Genomic DNA, 25,670 nt, shown 5'->3' with positions numbered 1-25,670 from the left:
AACCACCTGGTCATGGGTGAGACATTGGGCACCTGGGGACAGTTATTTATATTTGCTCCAACTTCAAAAAATCTTACCACTACACCTTATCCTCCTATATATGGGTCCCCAAAATACTTTTCTTGTGCCTCTTTGGAAGAATCCCATTTTCACTGACAACAAATTGGTTAATTTTATGTTTTTCTCTTATACTTCAGTGAAAAACTAAGTTGATTTTGGTGGATTAAATTAACTGTTTATATTATTTTCCCTCCCTCCCTTCCTTTCTTCCTTCTTTCCTTCTTTTCTCCACTACTGAGTAATTCTTCACTTTCTGAAGCGTTGGCAATGCCTTATTCCTAACCTATTTTATGGTTGCACAAGGGCAGCTTGTATAATAACTGTGTCCTATGCACTATTCTATATATATAATTCACAAAAACTAAAAAAATAAACTTATATTTATATGGTTTAGCATATAGCAGATTGTAACTCATTAATGGGAATATTTGTATATGTAATTATTTCTAATTCTGAGAATTCTGTGAAAATTCCAGAGTGTGGAACTTTCTATTTCTGTTCTACTTTATTTATGAAGGAATCTCTAATAGATGAGATCATAAGTGGTTTATTCCATTTAAAAATATTTTTATTAGACATGTATTGAATTATATAAAGAACATAAAGTATAAGAATTACAATTTAGTATTATAATACTTTTACACTTTAGATAAAATAGTGCCTTGCATTCCGTAAATGCTCAATGTTTGTTACTCAATTGATTCTGAATCAAGTTATCATCACAGAAAGCTGTGAACCAAAGAGATCCTAGTTTTCTGGTTTCCATCTTTATCACCTTTACTGTTTTTTCTAAGGCTCAGCACCTGGGATTCTTCCATTCTGTACCTAAACTGACTTGTGATCATCCAGTCTCATGGCTTTGATATCATTTATATACTTACTATACATAAATATACAGCTATAGTGTGGAGTTCCCCCATGAATGCCAAGCTCCTATGTCTGACTTATGTTTTATCTTCTAAAGATATCTATGTAATAATAATTTCAAACATAATATCCAAAACTGAATTTCTCTGTTTTAGCAAAAATTCTTTAGCAAAGTTTTCCCATCTCACTTAATGCCACATGGATCTTTCAGTTGCTCAAATCAAAGACCTGGGAGTCATGTTTTCCTTTCTTTCTTTTATACCCCACATCCAATTCATTAGCAAATCTGTTGCTTCTATAATAAAAAATAGAATATAAATATTTCTATTGGCTTCTACTGGTACCACTCTAGGTCAGTCTACTACCATCTTTCCCCTCAGTTGCTGTAATTCCTACACTGTCTGCCTGTTTGCACACTTCATTTAATTTGTACAGCACCAACCAATTCTCTGCACGTGAACCAGAGTGATCCTGTTAAAATGTATGTTATATCATGACACTACTCTGCTTAAAACCCTCCAATGGCTCCCATCTAACTGTAAAAAGCCTACAGGCTCTACATGATATGTTTTCACCATTTTCTAATGTCATTTTCTTGTTTACTCAATTCAGGACACACCTGCCTCCTTGGTGTGCCTTGAAAAGTCTAAGTGCCTTCCTGCCTTAGCACCTTTGCATTTGCTATTGCCTTTTCATGAAAAAATTTTCCCTCTCTTCTTTCAGAACTATGTTCAAACGTCTATTTCTCAGTGAGAATTTCTCTGACTACACTATTAAAATGAAGACCCTACATAGTCTCCATGTACTTTAAATTTTCTCCATAGCACATTACCCTCTAATGTACATATTCTACTTACCTATTATGCCTATTGTCTCCACTTTATAACAGAATCACTGTGAAAACAAGACTGTTGTTTATTTTGTCCACTGCTTTGTCACAGTACCTATAAGAGACCTAGTACCTACTAGATACAAAATAAATATTTGTAGAAAAATGAATTATATACACGATGTTAACCTAAGATTTTGTAGGCTTATCTTCCCATATTTGCTATAGTTTTATATTTTCATTTTAACATTCTGTATTTATAAATTGGGTGAACTTGGACCTAGGAATTATCTTGATTAGTAGAGCTTCTGGCAGTGGTGGGCTGCAGATGGTTTATATAGGTTTTCCTGTTTATATACAGATGATTATACACATCTCTTTGCCACTGCTTATTTGGTGACATCATGTAAGTAGCCATAGTGGGAGAGAATTTATATCTCAGATCTTGGCAAAAACTATGGGTCAGGGCTGTTTTGACCCATATGAGCACACCCCTAGTTGTTGGATAATGTGGAAGGGTGAGGAGATGCCTAGCCTATTAAGCTACAGACTACAGCCAGGTCCTTTGCTATATAAAGCTCAAGGATTTCATTTAGTCTGTTATGATGAAGGAAATTGCTGCTATATAAGGAGTAACAAATCAGTAAAATCTTCATTGTAGAAGCAATTCAGGTAGTCATGAGATGGAAAGCACAAAAGAAGGATCAGTAGTTGCTATCAGAGGCAGTTAGTACCTTCACGACTTTGTTTCAGCTGTTAACTGAATGAATAAAGGTGTAGGATCTACATCCTTAAAAATGGAGGATGATAAGAGGTAAATAGCGACAGTCAAGATTTCAGCCACAGTGGGTTAGAAATGAAGACAGGTTTCCATCCCTAGGACCTGGGATGGAAGGTCCTGGGGACTTTCCCCAGGACCTGGAAGCCTAGACAGGGGCATTGTGCAGATAATTAGTTAGGAATGGAATACTATCTGTAGCATAGTGTCTTGAGAAGACTAATAATTTAACATCCATTAATTTAGTTTATCACCTTTCAATTTTTATCCAACCCTTAGAGCAATGTTTCTGAAGTTGGAGAATGCATCAGCAACATGTGAAGGACTTGTTAAAACAGAGATTGCTGGGCTCCATCCTAGAGTATTTTATTTAGTAGGTCTGGGGAAAGCCTTGAAAATATGCATGTCTAATAAGATTTCAGGAGACACCGATACTACAGGTTTGAAAATCTCCCTTTGAGGACCACTGATTAAAAGGGAAATCAAGCCCTGGATGGTGTAGCTCAGTGGATTGAGTGCAGGCTGTGAACCAAAGTATCGCAGGTTCGATTCCCAGCCAGGGCACATGCCTGGGTTGTAGGCCATGGCCCCCAGCAACCGCACATTCATGTTTCTCTCTCTCTTTCTTTCTCCCTCCTTTCCCTCTCTAAAAATAAATAAATAAATCTTTAAAAAAAGGGAAATCAAAGATTCAGGCAGGCAAGGCGGAAACCAACAACTAACGATGGCAATGTTAGCCTCCCTAATATTGTTCTGAGCAGTCAATCATAGTTGCAAACATATTTACCTGTAAAGTCCTGCAGTTAGCCAGACCCTTACTCTTTGGAAGTCAGTTTAACTTTGTTGATGGCTTTATTCCTTCTTCCTTCTCAGGTGACTTATTCCTACCGATGGAATATATTACTCTTCTTGAGAAGAGTTCTAATGAATCAGTTTTCTCATTATATTTTCAGTAATAATTATTATTTTTACATTATTTTATTGTTTCTGGCTGGCAACTCCCTCAGTTTTGCTCAGGCTTTAATCCATGATGATGAGGCAGTACCGTCTCTGTGATGATTAATATGCCAGCTTTTATTCCTAGCTTGGTGGATAGCAGGTATATGGGAACAAGACTAATTCTACGTGCTGCTAATTAGGGAGTTGAGCGCATGACACATCTACCTCTTCAAAGAGTGAGTGTGTGTATATGAGAGAGGGAGGGAGAGAGAGAGAGAGGGAGGGGACTAGAATAAAAAAGAAATGTGGGAGTATGCAACTGAGTCTACAGGTAGAAAAAAGTATCAGAAATTGTACACTGTACTTGGTAAGAATTAGAAAAATCGGGGCAACTGCAAATGTTATATTTGCCCCCTATTATAAGGTCACTGTAATCTAATCATTAATAAGAATGTATTAACTCTGTGCATATGATATACTAGTACAACTTGCTAATTACATATTTTTAAAAATCTGTTCATCTAAAGAAATCCCTTAAGGACCTCTGTAAGTCTTACTCAATGAAAGAGAACTTTGTTGTACTTGAAAGCCTTTGTTTGGATAAAAGTGGTATTTTCAGGCAGAAAATTACATTTTAAAAAGCATTCTAATATGTTTAATTTCCATTAATTTAGATAGATTTTATAATGAATCCAAATTGTGGAAGTTTTTCTCTCTTCACTAATCCTTTGGTCTTCTAAGTTCTAATAGGTGACATCATAATTAGAAGTTTAGTAGAAAACTGCACCTAGGAAGAATGTAAAGATTAGGAAGATGTATGTATCATACCCTGGAGCATGCCTAGCTTTCAGGTTAGCTCCCAGCTTTCCAGTATATTATTATATAAGTAGATTTGCACCTCATTAGTTGTTCTCTACCTTAACCACACGTTGAAGCACCCTTGGAAAATAGTAATTTCTCAGTTCCACTCTTAGATCTTTCACTTTAATTGGTCTAGGATGGGTTTGAGAATTGGAAATTTTAATAATACTCCCTAGGTGATTTTAATGTGCAGCCAGGTTGAGGACCATTGCACTAGAGAAAAGCAAAAGTCATGATAATTTAAAATAACTGAATAAATACTTGTTGGGGGCTGCCCTGCCTGGTCTCAGGAAGCTGTAACCTTCCATGACTTAGGCTGAGTGAGAGACCTCCAGACTAGGAGCCACTAAGGAGACAAAAACTTATTTCCCTGGCATGAACACTGCCTGTTCTGTGCCTGACCTCCTAAGCTTGATCAGTTGGCCAATGACGGGTAAGATTGCCCATGGAGGGAATCATCTAAGACAGGCATGATCACTTGGAGGCTTCTGAGAAGAGACTCGGGGCTGTGGAAATGAAGGGGTGATGGACATCAACCCCTGCCCCCTCAGCTTTGTCAAAGCCTGAGTCCTTGTTCTTAGAAGTGAGTAATCCAAGTCTCCTGGCTGCCTTTGTCTTCTCTGTTAACTCAGGCCTGAGGAAATAGCAGGGGCGGTGCAGCCCAGACCAGAGACAGTGGGCCCCCAGGGTAATCAGGCCTGGGACATAGAATATGCAAGATCCTGTGAGATCTGTTTGCTGGAGGATGTTATTAGGTTAGAATTTGAAGGCACAGACAGGAAACCAAAACTAGCCCTTTGAGCCCTGTTAGACCTTTCAAATGATAAAATTCCAAGCTCTGCCCAGAATCACAGCAGGGGTTCTGTCTTCACCTTTGTAAGTTACTTACTTCTTTTGATCTTTTCTGCCAGACTGTGAATCCACAAACTAAGTCTGCATTCTCAATAAAAATCTCCTTGGGAATGGATATGGGGTACTCTCCACTAGGGAGAGTAGCCGTTCTGTCCCTGTTTCCCCACAGGACCTGGTTGTCTCTGAGTATGTTTTTCTCGTGTTTTGATGAGCATCCGCAGCAGGGATGGATACTGCTGGCCAATATCCACCACAAATACTTTTGGACAAGTTTTCAAAAGCAGAGGCCAAATTGGATGATTCTATAGCAATTTACAATTTACTTCAGCATTTTACATATGGTATTTATGGTATTTAACATAAATACCATACTAAACCCATCATCGTCTTGTGACATGAGGGAGACAATGATATACTCATTTTACAGAAGAAAATGCCAAGACTATGTTCTGTAAATTCCATTTGGTACTTAAGTCAGTAATTTTCAGAAGATTTGTGTTGGGTTATATGTTGGTGAACACTGGACTGGAAGTTGTTAGTTTCCTAGCATGGAGATGGTATAGTCAATTTCATAGCATGAGCATGATACATCTGTGCTTTCAATTCATTGCTTTCCTTTTCATACACAAATTTAACCATCAATGAATACGTCCTCAGCTCAGGTTTCCTCCCTTCTTTTGTAGCCTGTATTTGGTGCAAAGAGTGTCTGGCACGATTTACTTTTATCATCCTTGTTTATTTTGTCTTATTTACCGCGTTCAGAATGTTTACAGTGCATTCCTAACTTTGGGGACATTATCAGCTTAGAAGTGACATTAACCTTCCTGGAGATAATTGTCAACACAGGAGGGCTGACAGCCTGATCCTCTAATAGAAAATCACAGGTGTGAAAGGTGAGGAAACTGACCTTGAAATCTTCCTTTTGCTGCCTACTGAACTCTGAATAGTCAAAGTCATTCTAATTGAAGGGCAAGCGGGGCCACTTGCTTTTTGCCTTTAACTATGCTTTTTGTGTTAGACAGGACCTCTATTAGAAGTCTACTTAAAAACACTATGAGCACAGCTGTGAGCAGGTTTTGTTTGTGTTAGCACATAAGCACAGTGGTTTCTAGGCTGGCTTGTCTGAATGCCACGATGAATGCTTCTTTAGACAGCTCTCAACTTTAGAACAAATGTGCCTCAGAGATGGAATTTGAACTCAAAGTTGCTGATTCTCAGGCTTGTGTTTAGACCAGCAGGACATGGGGCTGCCACTCATGTGTTTTCTATTGCTGAATTGGGCTGAGCAGCAAATAGAAAGAGAGCATAGCCTAAGAAATAGCATGGTTGGTTCATCACCTGCAAAAATGTGGATCGGGAGCTCGATGCTTCTGCCAATGACAAATGAATAAAAGGAGAATTATCGGTGGCCATTTTAATAAATGCATTGATGAAAGAGTGGAAGGGCAGAAATAATGCAGTGGAATATTTACTCAAGGAGGTTTTCTCCATACTGTCAAATGATACAGCATGAGAGAAATTTTTCAGAAGCCATAGTTAGGAACATTAGATCATATAGTGAAAATACTCCATGGAAAGAAACAAACTATTTCTCAAGAGATAATTCTTGTGGGTTGTCCTATGGAAACAATTTTGGTCCATTCATTCTTTCCAGCATGGATGGGTACTTGCAGAAAGGGCAGATGCTTTGGGTCTGTTTAATGTCTATATCCACAGCAAGTGTCACCAGGGATATCATTAACTAAAAATGGGTCCCAACCATTCAGTGAATCCAAGTACTATGTGGGCTCTGTTCCTTTGTGCATAATTTTATGTCATTATATCAATGTTGGAAACTATTTAGACAATAGTTGCTAGTCCTACTCTCATAAAAACATGAAGTTAATAAAATCTTCATCAGAGCACTAGAAAAAAGATAAATTCCCAAAGATTAGTATGATTAACTCTACAAGTCCAACAGTTTCAAATATGCACCACGAGTTGTTAAATGGAATATAGTTTTTACAGGATAACATTCCCAAGATTTGGGGGACCTTTTGGAGGATGCTTATGCAGTACAAATTTGTTCTTGGGAAAATGTTTCACTCTACTCAGGAGCCAAGTCCCTTCTACAAGTCTCATACAGTTTCTGGATAAGAGGTTTCCCTTGGGCTAAAAGGTTTTCCACATGTAGAAGCATAGATAATTTACATAATTTTCTTTCACTGATACCTGCATCCAGGTTAAAAGTAACTGAAATGTTAATGAAATTTTAGGGGTAACTTAAGAAAAGTATTTACAGTGAATATATACTATGTATTTATACATGTATGAATACATGTTGAGTTTGTTGATATACATACATACATACATACATACATACATAATATCTCTTCCAATACTTTAGTTCGAGCCCCTTTATGCCATTTTTTTTTTCATTTGGCATACACTGGTAAGATGCCACTGGAATTATGAATAGCGTAGGGGAAACCATGGTAGAGTGCTCATAGTACAAACCTCCTTCATACAGGTGAGAGATCAGAGACCCACAAGACAAAATGCCCTCTTTTGGAGAACTGAGCTAGTTAGTATCCCTGAGAGAGAAGGAGATAGACCCTAAGCCGTGGTTATTTATGCCTTGCCTACCCTCTCTATAATGTATGGGAAAATTAGGGAACTGTTGATTTATTATAAAATGATACCCCCAAACAAATCTGTTGGTGAATAAGAACCCATGAAAATCCATAAAGAAAATAATAAATAATATTTTTCATTTCCCTTTCATTCCTCTTCCTTCCCTCCTTTCCTATTTCATCATGATCCCTGTGTGCACGAGCTGATGCTCACTTTCAGACTCTGGTTCTGTAAATAAATCTGATAGTTATTTCAGGCTTAGGCTTACCATTTTGATTGTGGTCCAAGATTCATCACGAATCCAAGTGTAACATCATTTCAGTTACTCTTAATTCACAAATACTATATTTGTCTTTTGTCATTTATTCCAGAATTCTGTGCTCTTCTTAGGATAGTGTGAAAATGTTCTAGGTATTAAAGATAATATTTTACTGAATTAATTTCCTGGGGAATATATATATATATTCAACTTTATGAATATGAATATATATATATATGATATATATATATATATATATCATATATATATATATTCAACTTTAATGTGAATGTGAGTTTACCCAGAGACCACATTAAAATGCAGACTCTGATTTAGCAGGTCTGGGTGGGGCCCGATTTTCTGAATCTCTAAGTTGTCTTTGAGGTGAAGCTGATGTTTGTGGTCCATTGGTCACACTCTTAACAACAAGGCAAATTTTATAATAGTTAAAATATTTGCACTGTAACAGAGGACATCAATATTTTAACCTATAATGTGACTCACCATGGGAATTTCAGGGGTGTGCTTTTGATGGTCAGATGGTCACTGCCTTTGTTTCAGGTCCCTTCTGTTAAGCCCCTTTGAGCTCATTGTATGAAAATAGTCTAGAAGATCAAAAAATTATTCTTTACAGATCAGGAATTTTAACCATAAGTAGATAACTAGTTGTTTATTTTACATTCCTTCTCTCTCTCCCTCACATCCTCATGAAGACAATTTAAGAGTTTTCCATGAACAAGATACTCATTTTGTTTTACCTGCCTTTAAAAAAACAGATATGTTTAATGAATGTTCTTTATTTCTTGTTGACTGTAACATTAGGATCTACTTTTAATTTGGGAAGAGATTACTTTTCTTTCTTCTCTCTAGTCCTTATGGCAATCTATTTCTCTAAGCTTATCTCGTACTTTTTCCCTTCCCTTCTTAATTGCCTTTTCAGAATCAGAGTTAAAAATTTTCTTCCTTCACCAATATTATAGAATTTATCTAGCAGTATGGCTTAATTTTGCACCAATATTTATTATAGTACTTTGCATATTAATATATGCAATAAAGTCTCAGTGAAAAAACACACACTTCATAAGTGTCCAATGTATTTAATTGCTTTGGTTCTTTGAATAACTCTTCTCTGTGCTGGTTTTCAGTGATATAAGGACATTATTTGTAGACTTTTGTCCCTTTCTAGATTCTGCAATTATTATTTTTTTCTTTCTGTATTTTTCAATTAGGACAACAACATTATTTTTGCAAATAATATCTCTACTCCTACCAGTCTTACCTGCAAATTTGCAAATATCCTCTCTTTCATATGCCCGATGTAGAGTAATTTTGTATTCATGCTTTTCTTGGTGTTTCATTATATTCTTATGCAACTAGGTAAGGTAAGTAGAGGTTTCTGATTGATAATTCTTTCTAAGTTTGAAGCTGTCTTGTTTGGGTGAAGTGGTGGAGAGAATGCAGATAATAAAATTACCAGGCCAGAATATAGCTCTTTTGGGTGATTGTGATATAAGTGACAATCAGCACTCATTCTTTTTGCATCATTCACTCAATACTGTGGAGTGCTGCAATGCACCAGGCATTGTTAGCAATAAAGTCTCTGCCTTCCTGGAGACACATTCTCTCTGTGTGTTATGTGTATTTATGTACATGTGTGTTTTATAATGCTGACAAATAAACATATTTAGAATATAGTTTCTGTTAGTGATAAGAATAGTGAAACCATATAAAGCAAGTTAAGAGGATAAATAGTAGTGGGGACAGAATGGTCTTTAAGTTTGTGTTTAGGAAAGGTTTGTATGAGGAGACATTTGAGCTGAGACCCAAGGTGAAGTGAGGAGTAAGACATGTGGACATTGAGAAAGAGGGTTTTAGGCAGGGGGAGCTGCAATGCAAAGACCCATGATTGAGAATAAGTCTCTCATGTTGGATATATGGTAGATGGGGTGAGTGAGGTAAGTGTGGAGATGGTATGGACATATGGGCTGGCCCATAGTAGTGGGTATGCTAGCTGCTCGGTAAATGGAGATTATGCTATTCTTATGCTTAAAACTTTCAAGGGGTTTTATTCCTCATAGGAAGAAGATCCAATAGCTTGAGTGAAGCCTAATCCTCCAGCCTCATTAGGCATACCATACACTCCCAGGTTCTCTCTGTTCAGCCACTCCCCTATCTCCTCACCTTCTTTTGGTCCTACTCTCTCACTATTTTTCTTACCACAGGGCCTGTGCACACGCCAGTCCCATTGTCTGGAGGATGGTCCACCTGCACCCTCAAATCTTTGCTCTCTTGTCATTATCAATTTGCTCCCTTGTCATTATCAATTCCTTAGAGAAGACTTCTCAGTATAATTTCTGTTATATGCATTCAGAGTATCATGTACCCCTGTCTTCAAAACACTTACCAGGATTTCAATTTTGCATTCCTTTGTGTATTTGTTTAATTAATGTCTTTTTTTTTACTACCAAATTCTAAGCTCTGTGAAGCCAGAGACCATCACTGTTTTTCCACCATGCTATCTTTAGTGCCTTGCTCAGTATCTACTTACAGTAGTAGCTGCTCAGCAAGTATTTGAATAGTTGGTTTTTTATTCTTTTATCTTTTTTACTTTTCTGTCAGCTATTATTTATCTTCTCTTTCTTTGGCCCCCTTTCTTCCTTTTTTTTAGCTTTGTATTTTTTCTTTATTCCTTATTTTTTTCTCTGTCATCTGACTTTCTGAATGCTCTTTTATGGCTGAGTTCAAGATTCTCTATGCAAATGAACATTTTCTAAGGACAAAAAGGCAGTGGTAGAAAAGGGTTGGTGGCATTCAATAGCATGGCTGCTACCTGAACTCAGAGATGCTCCTGCATGTGAAAATATTACTGTTACAGCATTCCCCCCTTATCTGCAGCTTATCTTTCTACAGGTGGTTACCAGCAGTCAACTGAGGTCTGAAAATATCAAAAGAAAAATTCCAGAAATAAACAATTCATAAGTTTTAACTTGCACACTATGCTGAGGAGCATAATGAAATCTAATGCTGTACTGCTCTGTGCTGTTCCACCTGGGACATGAATCCTCCCTTTGCCCAGCGTCTTCGCAGTGTAAACGCTCCCCACCTGCTAGTCAATTAGTCACCATCTTGGTTATCAGAGCAACTGCATCAGTATTACAGTGCTTGTGTTCAGGTAACCCTTATTTTACTGAATAATAGCCCCAAAACACAAGAGTAGTGATGCTGGCACTTCAGGTATGCCAGAAAGAAGCCATAAAGTGTTTCCTTTAATGATTAAGGTAATTACAATAAGATATTTTGAGAAAGAGAGAAAGACCCCATTTCACCTTTTGTTACAATATATTGTTATAATTGTTCTATTATTAGTTAGTTATTATTGAACTTTTATGGTGCATAGTCTATACATTAAACTTTATAGGTATGTATATATAGGGAAAAACATAATATATATAGGGTTTAGTACTATCTGTGATTCAGGCATCCTCTGGGGTCTTAGAATGTACAGCCCACAGATAAAGAGGCACTACTGTATATCTTCCTTAAAATGAAGACCTACATCAAACACTATAGAAAGGGCATTTTTCCATTTCTTTTGTTCTGTTTGTGGTTTTACTGAATCCATGTATCATTAACATTTATAATTTAGTGCTGTCTTTTGGCACAGTTTGATGCTATCGGTATTGCTGACAGATTTGTCTCAGTCTTGGGTCTTTCAGCTGTCTGGTTTCCTGAATTTTGCTTATCCAAGCATTTCATTTGTCACACTACCTGCCATTGTCACCACATTTGTCTTTATCCTGAGTCATTAGTTTCCTACACTATGTCTTAATTCCATTATAATTCTTGTTCTGGCTATTTTTATTTGTCACGGTATCTATTTTAGTACCAGATATAGTTGTCAGAACATCTCCTTTACTCCCATTACTGGTGTCATTTGTGTACTTGGTGTTAGAGATTGTCTTATGTGCTGTTCTGGGTTTTTCTATGTATATGTGTTAGTCCACTTGATTGCTTTAATTGTACCTTTTCTTCTCCCAATGATAGGTAACTAGGGTTCATTTATTTCTTTTCGCTGCTTCTGAATATTGTTAAGTTGCTTTGTCTCTAAGGCAAGCATTTTCAGAAGGCCAAATCAATGGTGGAACAGAAGTGAATGCAAATTTATGGGTGTTTACTTTGACCACGTATGTGCACTCGGAGAGCTGAGCTACAGTGTGTGCTTTTGATCATGTGAGAATGGCATATTCATTTATTGGAGTTTTATTTTTACTACATAATCTTCACACCCATTTTAATATCATATCTGTAAGATGGGGTTTGTTTTTACAGTTCAAAGTTAGTACATTTCTATTGTAAACAAAATTTTGAAGGAAAATACACTTTATCTTTCTTACTTTGGGGTGATAGATTAACAAAGCAAAGCAAAACAAATTTATTCTAACATTAATTTCTGCTTGAATAAAAGTTTACTAAGCAGTGTTTAACCAAATAATAATAATAAGAGTAAATAATAATAATAATGTGATAGAAACATAACAATAATAATAGAAACATGGAGAAGTACAGATAATAAAGCTTAGAATTTTTTGAGGATGTGTACAAATAATATTAGGTTCTCAGAAGTAACCATATAATATTTGCAACTGATTTTCAAATGATTTAAAATAAATCAAAATATGTAGGGAAACTTCAGCTTATTAACAGATACAAGGAAAACTCTTTTTTTTAGAAGTTGTGGGTACTCCTTCAATGGAATTAGCTACAAGTTTTCAAAGATTAGATCTGACTCATAATTTTTGAAAGAAAAGATAATGTATAAATTGTCTAATCCTAGAAATAAATGTATAAAATATTTCATGCCCAATTAACTGACTTGGAACTAGTCCATGCTGATATTCACATTCTTCCTGTGCCCCATGATTTCCAATTACTTTTAAGTTGGTATTTGAATTGTTTTGTTAGCTTGATTCTTTCCAACTCAGAAAATTAGAACATTTGTCACTTGGAGAAAAATTCAATTTCACTGTGTCATCCCAGAAATCAAGGAATTTAAGAGAGAGTGGATACTTGAAGGTTATGAAACATAGTGAATTCCCCATTTGTCAGTATCTGCCTCCTAATTCTATTTCTTACAAGATTTAAGCTAGCAGAAAGCTCTTTCTCCTTTAAGTAGTAGGAAATGGGTTTTTGTAAGAGAGAGAGATATTCATGGGAGTCTGGGTTTTCTATGATTGAAAGACATCTAACACTTATGAATTTGATGGACCTACATAAGGCATTTCAAGTGAAAAGGAGAATAACCTCCACACATTTGGTGAAGTAAGAAAACACCCAGTAGCTATTTGTGCAGGAGAATGTTTTATGTGTACTAAATATTCTTTCAAAATCTGCCTGCCCATACTTGATGGCGTTTTCCCATTTCGTACCTGTGTAGTACTTGGTATACAGCTCTCTCCTAAGACTTTTCATTGTATCATGATTTCATGAGTCTACCACTCTGGTTATATGCTCCTATGGTGTGGAGCTTATTTATCCACTATTAAGTCAATGCTTTGTGGGTAACTGGTTTTCAACATATAATTCTTTTAAAAAATATTTATATTTATATTTTTCCATTACCATTTATGCCCTCTCCACCCTTTTCCACCTCCATGGTCACCGTTTTATAATCTATGCCAGATTACTAAATATTATGGATACATGCTGTTAATCATTTGCCTGTATGAAGATTTTCTAATCTTAAAATAGGTTATAAGTGGCAAAAAAACCCATTTTGAGATTTGAGTTCAGGCTTCTAGTCTTTGTGTGTGTGTTTAGAATACTTGAAAAGGTGACTCAAAACAAAAGCAAATCTCTAAAGTGCTAAGCATATACTCCACACTGTGCAGAACACCATGCCATAACATCTAATCTACATCTTGTACCAATTCAGTGACAGGAATTTGTAGCTGATACTTATGTGATCTGCTGGATCCAAGTATTCTCTTTTTGGGGCCAAATATATGACCCTCAATGACTACATGCCTACTCATAACCTTAAACTTCTGGCCCTAGTTTGTTGATCCAGCATTTGTATATAATTCAAGCAAGACTGGTCAGATTTTTATCTTCTAGGAACTAGAAATGTGAGACAGAGAGAGACTGGGAATTGCTGGAGTCAAGTCATTTTAATGGCCATGAACAGAACTTTCATTCATTCATTCATTCAACAAATACTCATATATATTGAATGTCTTAAATGTTTTAGGTACCAGAGTATGGGGATTAAATGGAGCAAAATCAGACATAACATCTTTTTTAAAATAATTTATAGATTATTAAGAGAGAGGAAGACTATAATCAAATGCTCAAAAAATTAATTAAAACTATAAACTCATATAAATGAAGAAATGGAATATAGTTCATGATAGCAAATGGAAATATTACCTAAAGCAGACAAAGATTGGGAAGGCTTCTACAAAGAAGAAAAATTTGCTTTTCTATTTGACCATTTATTGTTTACAAAGAATGTTGATAAATAGGTGAAGAGAGTGGATGTCATTCAATGAGAGACATTTCAGGATGAGGAAAGAGCATGTCAGAGGCCCTACGATACAAGAAGGGAGCATAGTGCAGTACACTGATATCCTGGATACTGGGAGCTGGGAGAGAATGGGAGGTAAGCATAGAAGGGCTTGATTGCCTTGCTAAATGTGGGAGAACTCCATCCCACAGAGCTCTTCTGGCCATCACAAATGAGAATAAATTGTCCTGAATACAATCTTGTTCTGGTGGAAAAGGGGGTGGCAATTCCCTCCAGTAGGGAATGCCCCAAGCCCCTCTCCCAAATGGCTTTTATTGGAAATAATATGTGTAAAGGTATACAGCATACATGCATAGTTCATCAATCAATGTCAAAATGCTATAGTCATACAAAAACAGGTATTATCTATAGATAACAATGGAAGGAACACAGGGATTTGCCTTAGGTCTGAGTCTGTTACTTATGCCGATGCTAGATGGTCTTTAGACATGTTTCATGAGATAAGGAGTTTACTCTTTATGCCTTGAACTTAAACATCTGGTTTATATCAATGGAGCTATACAATGCAAAGCAAGCTTCAAAGGATACAATGTATTTATCAGGCCTGATTTTCCCACAGAACCCTTGATGTTAGTATTGGGTAGTGCCTCCCTTTGCATTTCCTGGTTTTCTTTTTTTTTAAGATTTTATTTATTTTTAGAGAGGGAAGGGAAGGAGAAAGAGAGAGAGAGAGAGAGAGAGAGAGAGAGAGAGAGAGAGAGAGAAACATCAATGTGTGGTTGCTGGGGGTCATGGTTTGCAACCTAGGCATGTGCCCTGACTGGGAATCGAACCTGCGATGCCTGGTTCGCAGCCCAAGCTCAATCCACTGAACTATGCCAGCCAGGGCCATTTCCTTGTTTTTCAGTGAGACTTACTGACCTCTTTCAGGGTCTGCTCTCGTGGGGCTACAGTTTCCGAAACCACACAGAGTGGTCTCCAACAGTTAAAGTTTTGTGTCTTTATTATATGAACGATGGCATTTAACTGAAAGATTTTCTTTTTTTACAAGTATTTTTATTGATTATGCTATTACACTTTTCCCAATTTTCCCCTTTATCCCCTCTCCACTCTGCAACCCCAACCCTCTCGAATTACCCCCTGCTTAGTTCATGTCCATGGGTTGTACATATAAGGTCTTTGAATCCTCTGTTTCCTATACCATTTTTATCTTTCCCTGTCTATTTTATGCCTATTAATTCTTCTTCTTCTTCCCTGTACCTTCCCTCCTCCCCCTCCTTCCCCCTCCCCACTGAACTCCCTCTGTGTCTATTTTTCTGATTCTGTTCCTGTTCTGGTTGTTTGCTTATTTTTTTCATTGTTTTTCTTTTCTTTTACATTCATTTGTTAATAGTTGCGAGTTTGTTGTCATTTTATTGTTCCTATTTTTGATCTCCTTTTTCTTAGATAAGTTCCTTTAATATTTGATATAATAAAGGTTGGGTGATGATGAACTCCTTTAACTTGACTTTATCCAGAAAACACTTTATCGGCCCTTCCATTCTAAATGATAGTTTTGCTGGATAGAGTAATCTTGGATGTATGTCCTTGCCTTTCATGACTTTGAATACTTCTTTCCAGCCCCTTCTTGTCTGCAAGATTTCTTCTGAGAAATCAGCAGTCAGACTTAGGGGAACCCCTTTGTAGGTAACTGTCTCCTTTTCTCTTGCTGCTTTTAGGATTCTCTCTTTATATTTAATCTTGGGTAACTTAATGATGATGTGCCTTGGTGTGTTTCTCTTTGGGTCCAACTTCTCTGGGACTCTCTGAGCTTCCTGGACTTCCTGGAAGTCTATATCCTTCACCAGATTGGGGAAGTTTTCCTTCATTATTTGTTCAAATAAGTTTTTAATTTCTTGCTTTTGTTCATCTCCTTCTGGCACCCCTATAATTCAGATATTGGAATGTTTCAGGTTGTCCCAGAGAATCCTCAGCCTCTCTTCATTTTTTTTTTTATTCTTGTTTCTTCATTCTGATCAAGTTGGGTATTTATTTCTTCCTTTTATTCCAAATTGTTGCTTTGAATCCTGGTTTCCTTCTTGTCACTGTTGGTTCCCTGAATATTTTGCTTTAATTCATTTTGGGTATCTTTCATTTGTTCTTTTATTTTTTGACTAAGCTCAATCGGTTCTGTGAGCATTTTGATTACCAGGGCTTTAAATTCTCTAGCAGATAGGTTGGCTATCTCCTCATCGCTTAGTTCTGAGGCTTTGCTCTGTTCTTTCATTTGAACCATATTTCTTTGTCTTGATGCAGCAAATAGGTTGAAAGGGGTGGGGCTTTAGGTGTTCATCCAGGCAGGGCAACCAACCCTCTTTGCATTGCTGCCTGTGTGGGCGGGGCTAGAGAGGGAACAATGCACCTTGCCTGCTGTCTCTAGCGCACTTTCCAACAGACTCTAGTGTCAGACTGCAAGTATCTCTCATCATGGCAACCCCAGCATAGCTCATAGTCAGCTCTGAGCCTCAGTTTTCTCCTTAAGTCAGTCCCTCCCACTCAGCTTTGTTGAGCTCTGCAGTCAACCTGGCCTCTCAGCTGCCTCACTGAGGTTTTTCTGAGTTGGCTTGTGTGGTCCACTTTACCAGTCTGGTTGTTCTGGTTGATTTTTCTTTAATTCCTTGGTTGTCAGAGTTCCATGCAGTTTGATTTTCTGGTGTTCTTGGTTGTTTTTTGATTTTAGATTGGTTGTTATCCTCCTTTTTGTTGTGTGAGGAAGCACAGGGTTTCTACCTATGCCTCCATCTTGGCTGGAACTCTTAACTGAAGGATTTTTATCAGATTTAGTTTATGGAAGAGGTGATGTTAGTTTGTTATGGTGGGAGCAATAGGGTGGAAAGAGAAATGGAGGGATTTGAGGAATATTTAGGAAACATTCAACAGAATTTGGTGGTAAAATCTTTCTTGTGGGTAAGAGCAGTAGAAGTGTCAAGTATGACTTAGAGATATTTGGCTTTCAGAATTAGAGACAGAAGAATTTACTGTTAAAACTTTAAATAACATTTAAAATATTGAATAATATTTTAGTATTGAACAATGTAGGATTTTTGTGTACCCATTTGAGATGGTTATGATGGTCATGGATTTCTATTTCTAGGACATATGAAGAATTAGTTATGTCCATTTTAATGGTTAGTGTTTGGCAGTAGAGAGCTTGGCTAGCAAAAGATGATAGCCAAAATGTGATTTTCTAGATATTGTCCAGAGTTCCAGTGTCGTGTTCACTCAACATGAACCAGAGTGTCACCTAGTGACTACACAAAGAGCAGGGACATTTATTGAGAGATTATTATGTGCTTAGAACCTGTGCCAAACATTTATATGTAACATCACATTTGCTAATACACTACAACACACTGGAATTTAAATGACAGTATCAGATAATAATATTTGATATAAATACATTGTACAATTAAATGACATTAATTATTTAAATTAAAGTATGAAGATTTTAATTAAATATAATAAAATAAAAATATTTTAATAGTATGATAAATTGCCCTGTTTATCCTCTACCAAAGATATACACACACTCATATCAGCAATGCATTTGGGAGAAAATTTTGGAATCAATTCTCTTATAGGTAATGTCTTCCCTCTTAAAGAAAAATGAGTCATTTATAACTCTTGGGTTATACCTTTTAATGTAAGCCAGGCTTAGAAAAAAGTCAAATGTCCTTTTGCACAATTCATCTATTTACTTACTTAAAAATTATGGTAATATAATTAGCAATTACTATGATTAGATGCTATTCTAATAAAGATGCAACAGTGGAAAAATATGCAAGAACTCCTTTTTTTTGTTTTTTTAAAAGTATATTTTATTGATTATGCTATTACAATTGTCCCATTTTTTCTCCCCTTTATCCCTTTCCATCCTGTATCCCCTTTTTCACCAGCATCCCCCCCACCTTAGTTCATGTCAATGGGTTGTACATACAAGTTCTTTGGCTTCTCCATTTCCTATATGATTCTTAACCTCCTTCTGTCTACTTTGTACCTACCATTTGTGCTTCTTATTCCATGTACCTTTTCCCCCATTCTCCCTGTTCTCCCTTCCTGCTGATAACCTTCCATGTGGTCTCCTTTTCTGTGATTCTGATCCTGTTCCAGTTGATTGCTTAGTTTTTGTTTGTTTGGTTTTTGGGTTCAGTTGTTGATAGTTGTGAGTTTGTTGTCATTTTATTGTTCATATTTTTGATTATCTTCTTTTCCTTAGATAAGTCCCTTTAACATTTCATATAATAGGGGTTGGTGATGATGAACTCCTTTCACTTGACCTTCTCTGGGGAGCACTTTATCTGCTGTCCCATTCTAGATGATAGCTTTGCTGGTTAGAGTAATCTTGGATGTAGGTCCTTGCCTGTCATGACTGTGAATACTTCTTTCTAGCCCCTTCTTGCCTGCAAAGTTTTTTTTTTTTTTTTTTTTGAGAAATCATCTGACAGTCTTATGGGCACTCCTTTGTAGGTAACTGTCTCCTTTCCTCTTGCTACTTTTAAGATTCTCTCCTTATCTTTAATTCTTATGGAGTTATCCATGAGAGGAGACAGAAAATGACTACTTAAATACTTAACATGTCACATAGCGTTAAGTGTTGAGGGAAAAAGTAAGCAGAGATAAGGAATAAGCAGTGATGCTGAAGATACAAGTGTGTTGTTGTTTTCAGTAGATATCAAATAATTAAATATCAGATCAGATATTTAAGTTTGGAACAAAAAACTTAAAAGATTTAAAGATCTAGACCATATGAACATTTTGAGGAGTGTCCAGGTAGAAGGCACAGAAAGTCCACAGGTGGACCCAGTTTGTTTCAGTAACGCCAAGGAGGCCAGTGAAGCCATTGTAAAGTAATGCAGAGAAAGGGTTAGAAAGCATCCCTTCTGCTTCTGTTTTCTGGGAGAGATTGTGAAGAATTGTCATTGCTTCCTTAAATATTTGATAGAATTTAAAAGGAAAACATCTGGGCCTGGTTCTTTCTTATGGAACTGTTATTTACTAGTTCAATTTTAAAAACTGATTTGGGTTAATTCACATTATATATTTCTCTTTGTATGAGTTTTGATGTATTGTGTCTTTCAAGGAATTGATTAATTTCATGTGTCACAAAATTTGTGGTTATAGTGTTTATAGTGTTTCTTTATTACCTTTAGGTGTTAATAGGATAAGTAGTGAAGATCCCTTTTTGTTTCTGATATTGATAATTTGTATCTTCTCTCCTTTTACTAGCCTGACTAGAGGCTTAGCAATTTTACTGATAACTTCAAATAGCAATCTTTTGATTTTGTTGACATTCTCTGTTATTTTTCAGTTTTTATTTCATTAATTTATGCTCTAAAGTTTTATTATTTCTTTTTTTTTTCCTTCTAGCTTTAGGCTTAAATTACTTTCTCTCTGTTTTCCTAAGACAGAAGTTTAGATTAACAAGTTTAGGTCATTTTTCTTTCTAATATATGCACTGGATGCTATAAATTTCCCTCTAAGTACTACTTTCACTGTATCCCATATATTTTAATAAGTTGTATTTTTATTTAGTTCAATTAAAAATTCTTTTGACACAATGGAATACTATACAGAAGAAAGAAAGAAAGAACTCCTACTCTTCATGAGAGCATGGATGGAACTGGAGAGCATTATGCTAAGTGAAATAATCCAGGCAGTGAAAGACAAATATCATATGATATCACCTATAAGTGGAACCTAATCAACAAAACAAGTGAGCAAAATAGAAGCAGAGGCATGGAAAAAAAGAACAAACTGACAGTGACCAGAAGGGAGGGGGTAATGAGGGAAAGAAGGGAAAGGGTCAAGCCAAGGAGCATGTATAAAGGGCCCATGGACAAAGGCAACTTCGGGGGAAGGATTGAAAATGGGATGTGGGGGTAGGTATGACAGGGGAAGTAAAGGGGAATAATGGGGACAATTATAATTAAATAACTATGAAAATAAAAATAAAAAATAAAAAGATTTTGACTCTTCTTCTTTGACCATACGTTTTTAGAAGTATGCTATTTAATCTTCAAATATTTTTAATTTTGCAGCAATCTTTCCTAATTCTAGTTAAATTTTACAGTGATCTGTGAATATATTTTATATACTTTATATTATTTTCAATTTATTAAGGTGTGCTTTATGATCTACAATATTGGTGAATGTTCAATGTGAGAAAAATGTGTGTTCTGCTGTTGGATGGACTATTCTATAAAGGTAATTCACTCCTTTATCATATGCATTGCCACTCTTTATTCCTAATAAATTCTTTTGTTTTGAAGTATACTTTGTTTATAATTATAGTTATAGCTATACCTTCTTCTATATCATTACTTTTTATTTATGTGCATATTTATATTTAAAGTAGATTTCTTGTATACAGTGTATAATTGGATCTTGTTTTTTTATATTTAAGCACTCTGACAATCTCTGTTTTTTAACTGGTGTATTTAGATCATTCATATTTAAAGTGATTATTGATAATAGTTACATAATGTACCTTATATTTGAAACAGTTCTTTATTCATTGCATTTGTTTTTTGTTTAAAATTAAAAATATTAAATTTCTTTTTTATGTCTTCCCTCATTTTAGTTAAATATTTTGTATTATTCAACTTTATTTTCTCTTTGAATGTATTTATTTTTTATTTTTAATTACAGTTGACATATTATATGAGTTTCAGGTATACAACATAGTGATTAGACATTTACATAACTTAGGAAGCAATCACCCTAATAAGCCTAGTATGCATCTGACATCATACATAGTTATGATAATATTATTGACTGTGTTCCCTATGCTATGCTTTACATCCACATGACTGTTTCTATAACTGGCTATTTATACATTTTATCCCCCTTTTTTTCACCCAACTCACAATCTCCCTCCCATCTAGCAATCATCAATTTTTTTTTCTGAGAAAAGGAAGAAAAAGAGTGAGAGAAAGAGGAACACAGGTACAAAAATAGCAATGAATAAGTACTTATCAATAATAACCTTAAATGTAAATGGATTCAATGCTCCAATCAAAAGACATAGAATAACTGAATGGATAAGAAAGCATGACCCACACACATGCTCCCTTCAAGAGACCCACCTCAGAACAAAAGACCTACACAGACTGACAGTGAAGGACTGGAAACCAATGTTCTAAGCAAATGGACAGGAAAAAAAAGCCAGGGTAGCAGTACTTATAACAGACAAAAAAGATGTTAAAAAAAGAGCCATAAAAAGAGACCCAGAAGGTAACTTCATAGTACCCAAGGGAAGAATCCATCAAAGACACATAAACATTGTAAATATATATGCACCCAACATTGGAGCACCCAAATACATAAAAGATATTGCAACATTGAACAATAACCCAGATCTAATGAACTTAACCGATATATATATAGAGAGAGAGCATTTCATCCCAAAGAAACAAAATACACATTCTTTTCAAATGCACATGGAACATCTTCAAAGATAGACCACATGATAGAACACAACACAAGCCTCAACAAATTCAAGAAATTTGAAATCATATCAAGCATTTTCTCTGACAACAAGGGACTGAAAGTAGAAACCAACCTCAAGGAAAAAAAAACTTAAAACACTCAAACTCATGGAGATTGAATAGCATGCTATTAAACAATAAATGGGTCAAGAATGAGATCAAGGAAGAAATCAGTTTCTGGAAATAAATGAAAATGAACTCACAACCACCTAAAATTTATGGGACACAGCAGAGGCAGTCCTGAGAGGGAAGTTCATAGGGAGACAGGCCCACCTAAACAAGATAGAAACATTTCAAATAAACAACCTAACCCTGCATCTACAAGAACTTGAACAACAACAAAGACAGCCCAGAGCAAGGAGAAGGAAGGAAATAACCAAGATAGACTAGAATTAAATTATACAGAGACTAAAAGCACAATTATAAGGGTCAATAAATCCAGGAGCTTGTTCTTTGAAAAGAGAAACAAAATCAACAAGCCTTTAAGCAGGCTCATCAAGAAAACAAGAGAGAGGACCCAAATAAACACAATCAGAAATGAAAGAGGAGAGATTACAACTGATACCACAGAAACACAAAGGATTTAAGAAATTACCATGAAGAACTATATGCAAAGAAATTTGAAAACCTAGGTGAAATGGACAAATTACTAGAAAAATATAATCTTCCAAACCTGAATGAAGAAGAAGCAGAAAGCCTGAACAGACCAATAATGGTTGACGAAATTGAAGCAGTAACCAAACAACTTCCGACACACAAAAGCCCTTGGTTGGAGGGTTTCACAGGAGAATTTTACAGAACATTTAAGGAAGAGCTAACCCCTATCCTTCACAGACTACTCCAAAAAATACAAAAAGATGGAAGACTCCCAAACTCTTTTTATGAAGCCAGCATCATCCTAATACCCAAACCAGATAAAGACACAACAAAGAAAGAAAACTACAGGCCAGTATTTCTGATGAATGTACACACTAAAATCCTCAACAAAATATTGGCAAACCACATCCAGCAATACATTAACAAGATCATACACCATGACCAAGTGGGATTCGCCCAGGGATGCAAGGATGGTGCAATACTTGCAAATCAATACACAGAATACATCACACAAACAATGAAATGCAAAAATCACATGATCATGTGAATAGATGTGGAAAAAGCATTTGATAAGATAAAGCACCCATTTATGATAAAGACACTCAGCAAAATGGGAATAGAGGGAACATTCCTCAAAATGATAAAGGCCATACATGAGAAACATATAGCCAATATCATACTCAATGGACAAAAACTAAAAACTTTCCCACTAAGATCAGGCACAAGACAAGGTTGTCTACTTTAACCACTTCTATTCAACATGGTATTGGAATCCTAGCCACAGCAATCAGACAGGAAAAAGAAATAAAAGGCATCCAAATGGGAAAAGGGGAAACAAAACTGTCATTATTTGTAGATGCCATAATAGTGTACATAGAAAATCCTATAGAGACCACCAAAAAACTGCTTGACCTAATAAATGAATTTGACAAAACAGTGGAATTCAAAGTCAATATTCAGAAATCAAAGGCATTTTTGTGTACCAACAATGAAATATCAGAAACAGAAATCAGGAAAAAAATCCCATTTGACATAACAGTAAGAAAAATGAAATACCTAGGAATAAAGCTAACCTAGGAGGTAAAAGACCTGTACTCAGACAACTATACAACACTGAAGAAAGGAATTAAGGAAGACACAAATGAATGGAAACATATACCATGTTCATGGATTAGAGGAATTAACATAATCAAAATGTCCATATTACCCAAAGCAATTTATAGATTCAACACAATCCCTATTAAAGTACCAGTGGCATATTTCACAGATATAGGACAAACAATTCATAAATTTATATTGTAACCATAAACCACTCTGAACAGCTGCAGCAATTTTGAGAAAGAAGAACAAAGTAGGAGGGGTCACAATACCTGATATCAAATTGTATTACAAGGCCACTGTAATCAAAACAGCCTGGTACTATCATAAGAACTGAAACATGGACCAATGGAACAGAATAGATAGCTCAGAAATAAACCCAAATCTTTACAGTCAATTAATATTCAACAAATGAGTCAGAAACATAAGATGGAGCAAAAATAGCTTCTTCAACAAAAGGTGTTGGGAGATCTGTACAGCTACATGCAAAAAAATGAAACCTGATCACCAACTTACACCATCCATAAAAATAAATTCAATGTGGATAAAAGACTTAAATATAATTTGTGACACCATAAAAGTCCTAGAGGAGAACATAGGCAGGAAAACCTCAGAATTCCATACAGCAATGTTTTCACTGATATCTCCCCTGGCACAAGAGACATAAAGGAAAGAATAAACACATGGGATCTTATCAAAATAAAAAGCTTCTCCACAGCTAAAGAAAACAGCATTAAAAGGAAAAGAAAACCAACTGTGTGGGAAAACATATTTGCCAATGATACCTCAGACAAGGGCTTAATCTCCAAAATGTATAAAGAACCCTATATTACTCAATGCCAGTAAAACATACCACCCAATAAAAAATGGGCAAAGGATTTGAACAGACACTTCTCCAAGGAGGACATATAGAGGGTCCAGAGACATATGAAAAGATCTTCAGTATTGCTAGCCATCAGAGAAATACAAATTAAAATCACAATGAGATACCACTTCACACCAGTCTGAATGGCCTTCATAAACGAATCATGTGTTGGAGAGGTTGTGAAGAAACTGGAATCCTAGTGCACTGTTGGTGGGATTTTATACTGGTGCAACCACTATGGAAAACAGTATGGAATTTCCTCAGAAAGCTAAAAATGGAACTGTCTTTTGACCCAGAAATTCCACTGCTAGGATTGTATCATAAGAACCTTGAAACACCAGTCCAAAAGAACCTATGCATCCCAATGTTCATAGCAGCACAATTTACAATAGCCCAGTAGTGGGAGCAACCTAGGTGCCCATCAGTAAATGAATGGATCAAAAAACTCTGGTACATTTACACAATGGAATTCTATGCAGCAGAAAGAAAGAAAGAGCTCTTACCTTTTGCAACAGCATGGATCGAACTGGATAGCATTATGCTATATGAACTAATTCAGGCAGTGAAAGACAAATACCATATGATCTTACCTTTAAATGGAACCTAATCAATAAAATGAACAAGGAAGCACAATATAAACAAACACATTGAAATTGAGAACAGGCTGATAGTAACCAGAGGGGAGAGGGAGAGGATAATGGGGGAAAAGGGTGAAGGGTTTACAGGAACAATTATAAAGGACCCATGGACAGTAACAAGGGAGGTGGAAACAGGGGAAGGAGGTGGGGAGGGCTGGGAGGATGGGAAGAGGTCGGGGGAAAGGCAGAAAACTGTACTTGAACAACAATGAAGAATTTTTTCTATGTATTTATGAGTCTTTTTATGATTTCTTTGTTTATTTTGTTTTTTTTTAGATGCTACATGTAAGTGAAATAATATGGTATTTGTCTCTTTCTGTCTGACTTATTTCACTTAGCACAATACTTCCTAAGTCCATCCATGT

This window comes from Phyllostomus discolor, chromosome 3 (genome assembly GCF_004126475.2).
Source record: "Phyllostomus discolor isolate MPI-MPIP mPhyDis1 chromosome 3, mPhyDis1.pri.v3, whole genome shotgun sequence".
NCBI lineage: Eukaryota > Metazoa > Chordata > Mammalia > Chiroptera > Phyllostomidae > Phyllostomus > Phyllostomus discolor.
This window is presented reverse-complemented; position numbering follows the sequence as displayed.